This window comes from Cebus imitator, unplaced genomic scaffold, assembly GCF_001604975.1.
Source record: "Cebus imitator isolate Cc_AM_T3 unplaced genomic scaffold, Cebus_imitator-1.0 Scaffold643, whole genome shotgun sequence".
Taxonomy (NCBI): Eukaryota; Metazoa; Chordata; class Mammalia; order Primates; family Cebidae; genus Cebus; species Cebus imitator.
Window position 1 is genome coordinate 540,642 of NW_016107958.1, and position 10,057 is coordinate 550,698.

A 10,057-nucleotide genomic window follows, 5' to 3' on the forward strand; every position below is an offset into this window, starting at 1 on the left:
GTCATACTATTTCTTTAACATATTAGGCCTTGTCTTCAGGTTCTGAGTATCAGAAAGCCATTTTATTAGCATATCAGTATTATGTAACTTTAGTATCAGTGTTAATAGAAACTTCCTGAATATTAGCAAGTGGTGGGTAAAGTCTCTCTTGGGCTAGTTCTTCATTTTTAATATCAATTTTTAAATATCAATAACTTTTTAAATATCAATGTTAATAGAAGCTTCCTGAGTATTAGCAAGTGGGCTATTTATCTGTCAGTTGGCTTGTCAGTGCTTTTGCACCTTCTAGGAAAACATTGTCACTAATAGGCGGGTGTTACAGAGAATAACAGCTAAAGGCACACTTGGAAAAATATATACATTTTTTCCTTGACCTGGTGTAAAGACTTGCCCATCTGTGAGTTTCACTGGCTCAAGTGGACTGCCACTGTCAAACAAACACCTGCCCTCTGTAAGTGTATACGCTTCTTCATCTGTGCACTCCGCCTGTGCTGTAGGATTACTTACTGCAAATATTACAGGACTTTCATTCATAGAGGCCATGGCTCTGATTACATCAGGAGTGAAAAGACGGTTAGCACCTGCAAATCCTATTGTAGTTAAAGTCTTCAGGATATTCACTACATCTTCAAAAGTATCAGGTATGCTTTCTGGGACTGGGTTAGTAAGTGGTTCCCGATAACTATCTATTTTAGCTTTCCTGCCCTTAACTAATAAACCATACTGGTCAAAAATCCAGATTTTTTTTTGTGCACATTCTTCTGACAGGCCCTTTTCTACCATAGACATACTATGAGATTTGCAATTCCAAGAGTAGCTTCACCTAATCCAAGGAATAAGATTTTGTGTTCAGAGATTGGTTTACTAACAAGTTTTTGTGCTGCAAGACCTGCTAGAGCTACTGCAGCTGTCCCTTGAATATTATCATTGAAAGTACAATATTTTTCTCGGAATTTTCTCAAGAACCTAAATGCATTATGATTTCCAAAGCCTTCAAGCTGAATGAGTGTGTTTCAGCCATTTCTGTCAGTAATAGCTTTCATAAACTCATCAATCATGTCATCATACTGTTAGATGCAATCTCATTTCTGGTACAAGCCCATGTAAAATGAGTCTTTTAAGAGTGTGATATTATCAGTTTCCACATCAATGCACATGGGCAGGCGTCTCTCGGGCTGTATTCCTGCACAAGCTGTATCCAAACAAAGTTTTCCTACTGGAAGTCCCAACCATAGACACCCAGATCTCCAAGACCCAGAATTATCTCTCCATCAATCACTATGACAGCTTTAACATGATTTTTTTGGTCAGTTATCCACAATTGATCTAACATGACCTCTGTCTGAGATAGAAATAATTCCTTAGGTCTTTTAAAGATGTGTCCATACTGGGAGCAGGCAAGACCAACAACCAGTGTACATACAATTGGTATTAATCTCTCAATGGCACCTTGCAGCATTCTATAAAACAATTTCTCATTTCTTTCTTGGATTCCTGCTATGTAGATTATTTTTCCAAAGGGCTAGTCTGTTTTTTTTTTTTCCTTCAAGTTTCTATGGAACTTGAATATCCTTATTTTGGGAGCTTTTGTAAAGTAAATGCCATTCCCTTGTTTGCTCTTGGATTCAGCATAAGTGGCTTGCCTTTTTCTTTTATGTGCAAATGTTGACAAGCCAAAGTACAAGTGGTGGAAACTACTCTTAACCAGCACGACATCTTTTCTTTCACCAGAGGTCTGGTGCAGGGACATTTGTTGCTGCCGGCAGAGGGGCTGTGCTCTGCTGCCCACCCTGGCAATGCTCAGCTCTGCGCCCCTGGTCCCTTCCCTTCCTTCTGGGAGCCTCCCAGAGTCGGCGCCAGCTGAGGCTCACAGTGGCATGGGCTGCCCCACAACCCGAGGTAGTCTGGAGAGCGGCCTGGTGAGGGGAGGGCACGTGGAGCCAATTGGGCCCAGGGCAGGCTCAGCCAACTGGATCATTTTAAATGTAAATTTTCCTTTTGTATTTTGTATTATTATTTTTTAATTATACTTTAAGTTTTGGGGTATAAGTACAGAAAGTGGAGGTTTGTTACATAGGTATACATGTGTCATGGTGGTTTGCTTCATCCATCACACTGTCATCTACATTAGATAGTTTCCCTAATGCTATTTAATTTTTTTCTTCTATTGGATGTATTTCTTCTATTGGATGTATTTTCAGTTAATTTATATGACCTCTTTGTAAATTAAGGTAATTAAAACTTTACATTATCTGTTACAAATATTTTTCTCTCTTTTTCTTTTTCTTACTCTATTAGCCATAAATGATTGATATGATGTAGTCAAATACATCAATATTTTCATGTATGGAATATTTTTTGAATTCATCTATGGTGTCTAGTTTTCCCAAGTTCATACTTCTAACAGCATGTTTGTTATCTATATTTGGTGCATTAAAGGTATATTTGGCATCGTGTAAGATTAGACATTAAAGGTATCAGTGCATTAAAGGTATATTGCACTGATACCTTTAATGTCTAATCTTACACGATGCCAGGCTTAACTTTATCCAGAGTCCTTGGTCAATTGTCTCTAGACTTTCACCTTAGTTATCAAATAATATGGTTTGGATCTGTGTCCCCACTCAAATCTTATGTTGAAATGTAATTTCCAATGCTGGAAGTGGGGCCTGATGGGAGATGATTGGATCAGAAGGACAGTTTCTTATGGTTTCACACCATTCCCCCTTGGTGCTGTCATCACAATACTGAGTTCTTTTGAGATCTGATTGTGGAAAAGTGTGCAGCACTTTCCCCCCTTTCTCTTCCTCTTGCTCTGGCCATGTAAAGCTCCTCACTCCTCATTTGCCTTCCACCATGATTGGAACCTTCCTGAGAACTTGTCAGAAGCAGAAGCTGCCATACCTCTTGTGCAGCCTGCAGAACCATGAGCCAACTAAACCTCTTTTTTTTTTTTGAATTACCCAATCTCAGGGAAGTTCTTTATAGCAGTGTGAGAATGCACTAATACAGAAAATTGGTACCAAGGAGTGGGGCATTGCCATAAAGATATCTGAAAATGTGGAAGCAGCTTTGGAATCAGGTAACAGGCAGAGGTTTGAACAGTTTGGAGGTCTCAGAAGAGGACAAGAGGATGAGAAGAAGATTGGAACTACCTAGAGATTTGTTGAATGGTTGCGACCAACATGCTGATAGTGATATGGACAGTGAAGTCTAGGATGAGGAGGTCTCAAATGGAAATGAGGAACTTATTGGGAACTGGAGTAAAGGTCATTTCTGCTATGCTTTAGCAAAGAACCTGACTGAATTTTGCCCCTGCTCGAAGGCTAAGTGGAACTTTGAACTTGAGACTGATGATTTAGAGTATTTGGTGAGAGAAATTTCTAAATAACAAAGCATTCAAGATGTGTCCTGTCTGCCTCTAACAACCTATGCTCACATGCATCTAGAACTTATATTTAAAAGAGAAGCAGAATGTAAAACTTTGCAGCCTGTCCATTTCATGGAAAAGAAAAGTCCATTTTCAGTGGTGGAATTCAAACGGGCTGCTGAAATTTGCATAAGTAAAGAGGAGTCAAGTGCTAATGGCAAAGACAATAGTGAAAGACCTCAAAGGCATTTCAGAAACCTTTGTGGCAGCTCCTCCAATTACAGGCCCCAAAGCCTAAAAGGAAGGAATGGTTTTGTGGGCCAGGCTCACGGCCCCACTGCCCTGTGCAGCATTGGCATACTTTCTGCATCCCGGCCACCCCACCTCCAGCTGTGGCTAAAAGGGGCCAAGGTACAGCTCGGGTCACTGCTTCAGAGGTGCAAGCTATAAGTCATGGTGGCTTCCATGTGGTGTTAAGCCTCTGAGTGCACAGAATGTAAGGTTCGAGGCATGAAAGACTCCACCTAGATTTCAGAGGTTATATGTAAATGCCTGATGTCCAGGCACAAGCCTGCTGCAGGGTCAGAGACCTCATGGAAAATCTCTACTAGATCAGTGCAGAAGGGATATCTGGAGTTAGAATCCCTACAGAGTCCCCACTGCAGCACTTCTTAATGGAGCTGTGAGAAGTGGGGTGCCATCCTCCAGACCCCAGAATAGTAGATTCACCAATATCTTGCACCCTTCATCTGGAAAAGCAGCAGGCACTCAATGCCAGTCCTTGAGAGAAACTGGCAAAGCCACAAGGTTTGAAACTGCCCAAGGCCTTGGGAGCCTACCCCTTGCACCTGTGTGCCATGGTGACATGGAGTCAAAGGAGATTATTTTGGAGCATTAAGATTTAATGACTGTCCTGTTGAGTTTCAGACATGCATGGGACCTGTAGCTCCTTTAATTGGCAGATTTCTCTCTTTGGACTGGCAGTAATTACTCAAGGCCTTTACCTCCAAGGTATCTTGGAAGGATCTAACTCTTCATTTAGTGGTTCAAAGATTTTACACTTGCTCAGAGTAAAGCTGTGACCTTACAAGAAGTTATTAAAGCCCTACTTATTTCAGTCTTTGTTATTTATCTAACCTCATTTTCCTGCTACACATTTGGTCTTTACCCCTAGTCAGAGACCTCTTTCCTGAATGTTAAATATGCCAGGCACCCTCCTCTATTATGGTTCTTTCATTTGCCATATTTTAATACCTTGTTAAATAGATAATCGACTATTTTTTTTAGAATAGTACCTGAGCCATAGTAGTAATATAATAATTATCACTTGTTATGACATTTTAGAATAGAAACTGTTATTAGTGTTAGTGACTCAATGTTATCATCTGTAAAATTAGGATGTTTTGTTCTTTTGAGTATATGTGAGAATAACATGATAGAGTGGTCAATATCAGAAAAAAACATACAAATGCTAATAATTATGTCAATGTTTCATGTATTCATTGCACTACCACTTTTTTTCACATTTCTAAATTTTTACTATCATACTTTAGATGACTAAGTGTTTCATGGTTATAGTCTTCAGAATGTACCTATGTTAACATTTTACTCACATCTCCAACCACCTCTTTTATTCCCTTTCCATTATCTGATTGCTATACCCATGCCTAGTCCATTTCCTCCTTCATTCTAACAATTACGCTGTTGCTTTTTTAAAAAAGTCTTCATCCCCTTCTTTTTCAGGCTCATTTCTCACCTTTCTAGGTTATTTTCCATATCTCATATTCTATTTCTAATATCATGGGACTTCTCAGTCAGTGTTTGATGACCAAGTTTGGAATTGTCTGTTACCATGGATACTGTTTCAGCTACTTGCCCACAGGAGGGAACCCTCTACTTGTTAAAGATAGCAGCAAGACTTTTTCTGGAAAAGGACACTGGAGCAGGGACCAATTAGCAATAGAGATGTAAGATGGCCTTATTTCCCATAGATGATGTATATCTCATTCTGGTGTAAGTATGGCATTTTACACATTCACTAGACTTTACGTCAGTACAATACAAAATAGGCACTTACACGGCAGAGTATGAAAGGCATCTACGTTATCTCAATATTTCTTCTCATTTTCTTCTATCAGTCTTGTTTATTTCTTTGCATTAAAACATAAAAATAAAATATCTTGTTACATAAAAAGAACCTAATAGAAATGGACATCACTTAGGATAGTTATCATAGGTAAGAAAAAAATCAAAATGAGTGGTTCTGAAAGACAGAAAGGTGTAAAAGGGACCAAGCAGTGGAATTCAAGATAATTATGAATTTTTTGTAGGATTTTAATTCATTAGAAGTCTAGAATGCTTGAAACAAAGGAAATTTCAAGTAAATCTCTCCACATTCACAATTTTCTTCTGTGGCGATATATCAAGATGAAAATAATTTATTCAGGGTAAAAGAGTGACATGTAAATAGGGAGACCAGGGGATATTCTTTTTATTATTATTATTATTGTACTTTAGGTTCTGGGGTACATGTGCAAATCATGCAGAATTGTTGCATAGGTACACACATGGCAATGTGCTTTGCTGCCTCCATCCCCCCCATCTCATACATCTGGCATTTCTCTCCATGTTATCTCTCCCCAGCCTCCCCACCTGTCACTGTCCCTCCCTAATTCCCTCCCAATAGACCCCAGTGTGTGATGTTCCTCCCTGTGTCCATGTGTTCCCATTGTTTGATACCCTCCTATGAGTGAGAACATGTGGTGTTGATTTTCTGTTCTTGTGTAACTTTGCTGAGAATTATGGTTTCCAGATTCATCAATGTCCCTACAAAGGACACAAACTCATCATTTTTTATGGCTGTATAGTATTCCATGGGGATTTGGGTTGGATACAGGTCTTTGTTATTTTAAACAGTGCCACTATGAACATACCTGTGCATATGTCTTTGTAGTAGAACGATTTATAATTCTTTGGGTATATGCCCAATAATGAGATTGCTGGGTCAAATGGAATTTCTAATTCTAGGTCCTTGAGGAATCACCGCAGTGTCTTCCACAATGGTTGAACTAGTTTACACTCCTGCCAACAGTGTAAAAGTGTTCCTATTTCTCCACATCCTCTCCAACATGTGTTGTCACCAGATTTTTTAATGATCGCCATTCTAACTGGCATGAGGTGGTACCTCAATTTGGTTTTGGTTTGCATTTCTCTAATAATCATTCTTCATCAGTGATGATGAGCATTTTTCATATGTTTGTTGGCCTCACATATGTCTTCTTTGAAAAGTATCTGTTCATATCCTCCCAATTTGGATGGGTTTGTTTGTTTTTTTCTTGTGAATCTCTTTTAGTTCTTTGTAGATTCCTGATATTAGCCTTTTGTCAGATGGGTTGTGCTGCTACCTTTTTTCATAGATGCCCTGCTCCACAGGGAGTAGTCTAGTCACAGTCTTTCAGCAGAGGCTTTGATGAGCTGCTGCAGACTGTGCCCAGCTGCTGTGTGAACTGCCCCGGTAGTGGCAGACTGCCTCGGTACTGGTAGTCGCCCTTTCCCCCACTGAGCTGGACCATCCTGGGTCCAGCTGCACTTACGGCAAAACTCAATCCAGAGTGTTTCAGATTGCTTGTTTTGTAGGGGTGGTACCCACCAAGCGAGATTGTCTGGCTCCCTGTCTCTGCCCCTCCCTTTCAGTTGAATAGGCGTCTCTGTCTCCTAGGCGTTCTGGGTGCCAGTTGAAATGGCTGCCCAGATTTGTATGAGTTTCTTTGTGCCAAACCGGCACCAGCTGAATGTGCCATTCTGAAAACTCGTGGCACTTTTCAGCCCAGGAATCTCCTGGTCTATGGGCAGTGAAAATTTCTTTGGAAATGTGGTGGGCACTCACCCTCTGCATTGTTCTTGCTGGGAACAGCACTCTGTAGCTGTTCCTATTCAGCCATCTTGGATCTCTCTCAGGAAATATTCTTTTACAGTTGTCTGCCACTGTCAGCCCATAGATACACTGTAGTTACTCTGAGACCTTGAAGTGCTTGAAGATAGAATTGATTCTTCTGCCTTTCCAGGCAGTCATTTCTGCACACTCACCTACCCTGGTTGAATATGATTGGGTTCACTGAGGGTTTACAGCTTACAATTATTTCCTTGGCTGCATACTTTCCATAACTGACTGACTACAATTTACAGTAGTAGGAGCAAAAGATTATGGTTATGCCTAAAATAGTGTATGCTACCTTCTGTAGGCAAAAATTTTAAAAAGGTGTTAAAAATCTAAAGAAAGTGTTTAGGTAAAATATGAAGAAGAGGGCATTGGATAGTCAAACTTAGTGGGTCAAGTAGCACAGTTCTCTGAAAAAATATTAAGTTTGATGCCGTGTATTTCTTAAGAAACAAGAGAGACATCTGTCTGTCCAAATTAGTGTGGAGATGAAGTTGGCATAAAAGAAGACAGCAGTTGAAACCATATCTCTTATTGTGTTTTTACAGTTCTGATCACAAATGCTAATTTATAATAAAGAATATTAATTTAAAGCAAATGATTAGATTATACTCACATAAAAGAAGGCCTATATTTTATTGTTGAAAAGGATTCTATTATTTAAAATGCTTTTTATTGTAGAGAAATAAAGATTTAGGATGGCAGACACTCTTCATCAACCCTAAATCAGTGATTATAAAACATATGTTAAGTGTAAAAAATGGAACCATAATTTCAAATATAAATGATTCCAAACAAAGTCCATCAAATTGATGGACTTTCTGCTTTGTTTGTTTTTATTTTTATTCCTTCTCCCTTAAGCAGGATTCTCAACTTTCACAGTGCATGTCTAAGAACTCCTATTTTAAAATGCTGCAGTATTGTATATGTTGATGCTGGAAATCTATTTTATTTGAGTGACTGAAAGTAACTTAAGAGCCAGAAATTAATGATAATGGCAAAATTCTTCAAAAAAGATTATTATAAAATTAAGAGATTCCTACTAGAAAAAAGTCACTATTTTCTGTTACAACTGGGACTAAGGGAAAAATTCTTTCATCAAAGCAGAATCACATATATAACACTTCTCTGTCTCTAATTCAGTGAAGATTTCACAGATTGATTCCATTTTTTTCTCGTTTAGTTCTGACCATGAGAGAAAAGTAGACACTTTTAAATAATAATAATGACAGCATATATTTAAATAACAAAGCAGCGTTTCTTCCCAAAGTAACCCAACAGAAGAGCTATGTAGCTGAGATCTGCATGGACTTAGCAAATGAAGGAAAATATGCTCTATTTGTGGCTAAGTTGTTTTTCTGTGTGTGTGCCGGGGGGTTATGTTGGGTGTGTCTAGAGGCTTATTAAAACTGCCTAATAATTTTCAAAACATACTAACTGCAGACAGTTGATGAATTCTAATGCACTTTGTTTATAAATTTGTATATAAGTCATCACAGAAGCAAACAAATGACAAGAGCAAATTAACTGAAGGGTAATAGTCACTATGCGACCTACCTATATCTCTGTAAAATTACAAAAATGCCATCAGCACCATGACGGGAAACATAACATTGAAAAGTTTATTGAGGAAAAATCTGTTTAAGAAGCTTTTGCTGAAATACTTTGGTTTCACCTGAGCAAACCATGAATTCATTGCTATAGGTGATTGAGTTGATTTTATCTCAATGCACAATACCTGTGAAAACAGTCTAGTTTTGAAAAGAAATTTACGTATAGATACATATGCACATATATGTATATTATTTGTTTAATCTCTACTTATTTAACCTTATTTTTATTAGAACCTGTTAAATTATTTAGATTTGCTAGATAATATATGTGGCTTTAATTTAGTCAACTTAAAAGTGACTTTGTTGTGCTTGTTTAATATGAGAGTAAATATTATTTCAATACAATTTTTCCATGATTGTTGAATCAAACTGGCAAAAATAAGTTTTTTGAGCATGAAAAATTTAAACCATCATCTATAAAGTCTGGGCTTTGGACAAATGAGTAACTGGCTTGATCTTTTCGTCCTTTCCTACAGTGTTCACCAATTACACATTTTTGGCTTTTGAAAACCAAGGTGGGAATCTAAATTACAACAGGTTTTACTCACTTGACCTCCCTTACTTTGCTTCCAGGCTTTAGAAAGATAATTATTCATTTATATCAAAAGGATTTTGCTAGGTTATTTTAAAAACGAATCTATTTACTTATCTTCACAGGTGAGAAATGATCTAAAATTGTTGGCCTCATATATAAAAAGGATAAATGAATTAAGTCCCTGCATAATCTCTGCACTCTCAGCAACATATCTCCCTGACCCAAAAGCCAAGGACCCCAGAGGAAGGAATTTTGCTTTCAAAAACACTAACATTTTATTGTAAGGCAATCATAATTTCCATTTATTTTAAAATATCTTGAATTTTTCTTCCTCTGAGCCCTCATTGTTGCACACTTATTCACGGGAGCTTTATGTTGGAAATAATTTTTTATACCTGCATATTTGTTGGCCTTCAACACATACAGCACTTTCCTTTACACTTGATAACATCTTAAGGTCTGTGTGTGTGTGTGTCTGTGTGTGTGTGTGTGTGTGTGTGTGTGTGTTCTTAGTTGCTGAGTCGTTACTTTGTCACTTCTTTTCCACTGCTTTGCTTTGTAATAGGTTGCAAACTTCTGCAATCCTCTTTCTTCCTGGACAG

The 10,057-nt window shown here is 38.1% G+C and overlaps 1 pseudogene; it reads right to left on the reverse strand.

The window, feature by feature from the left end:
• Window positions 1-269: 269 nt before the first annotated feature.
• LOC108295508 lies at window positions 270-1,730 on the reverse strand (annotated as a pseudogene).
• Window positions 1,731-10,057: the final 8,327 nt, after the last annotated feature.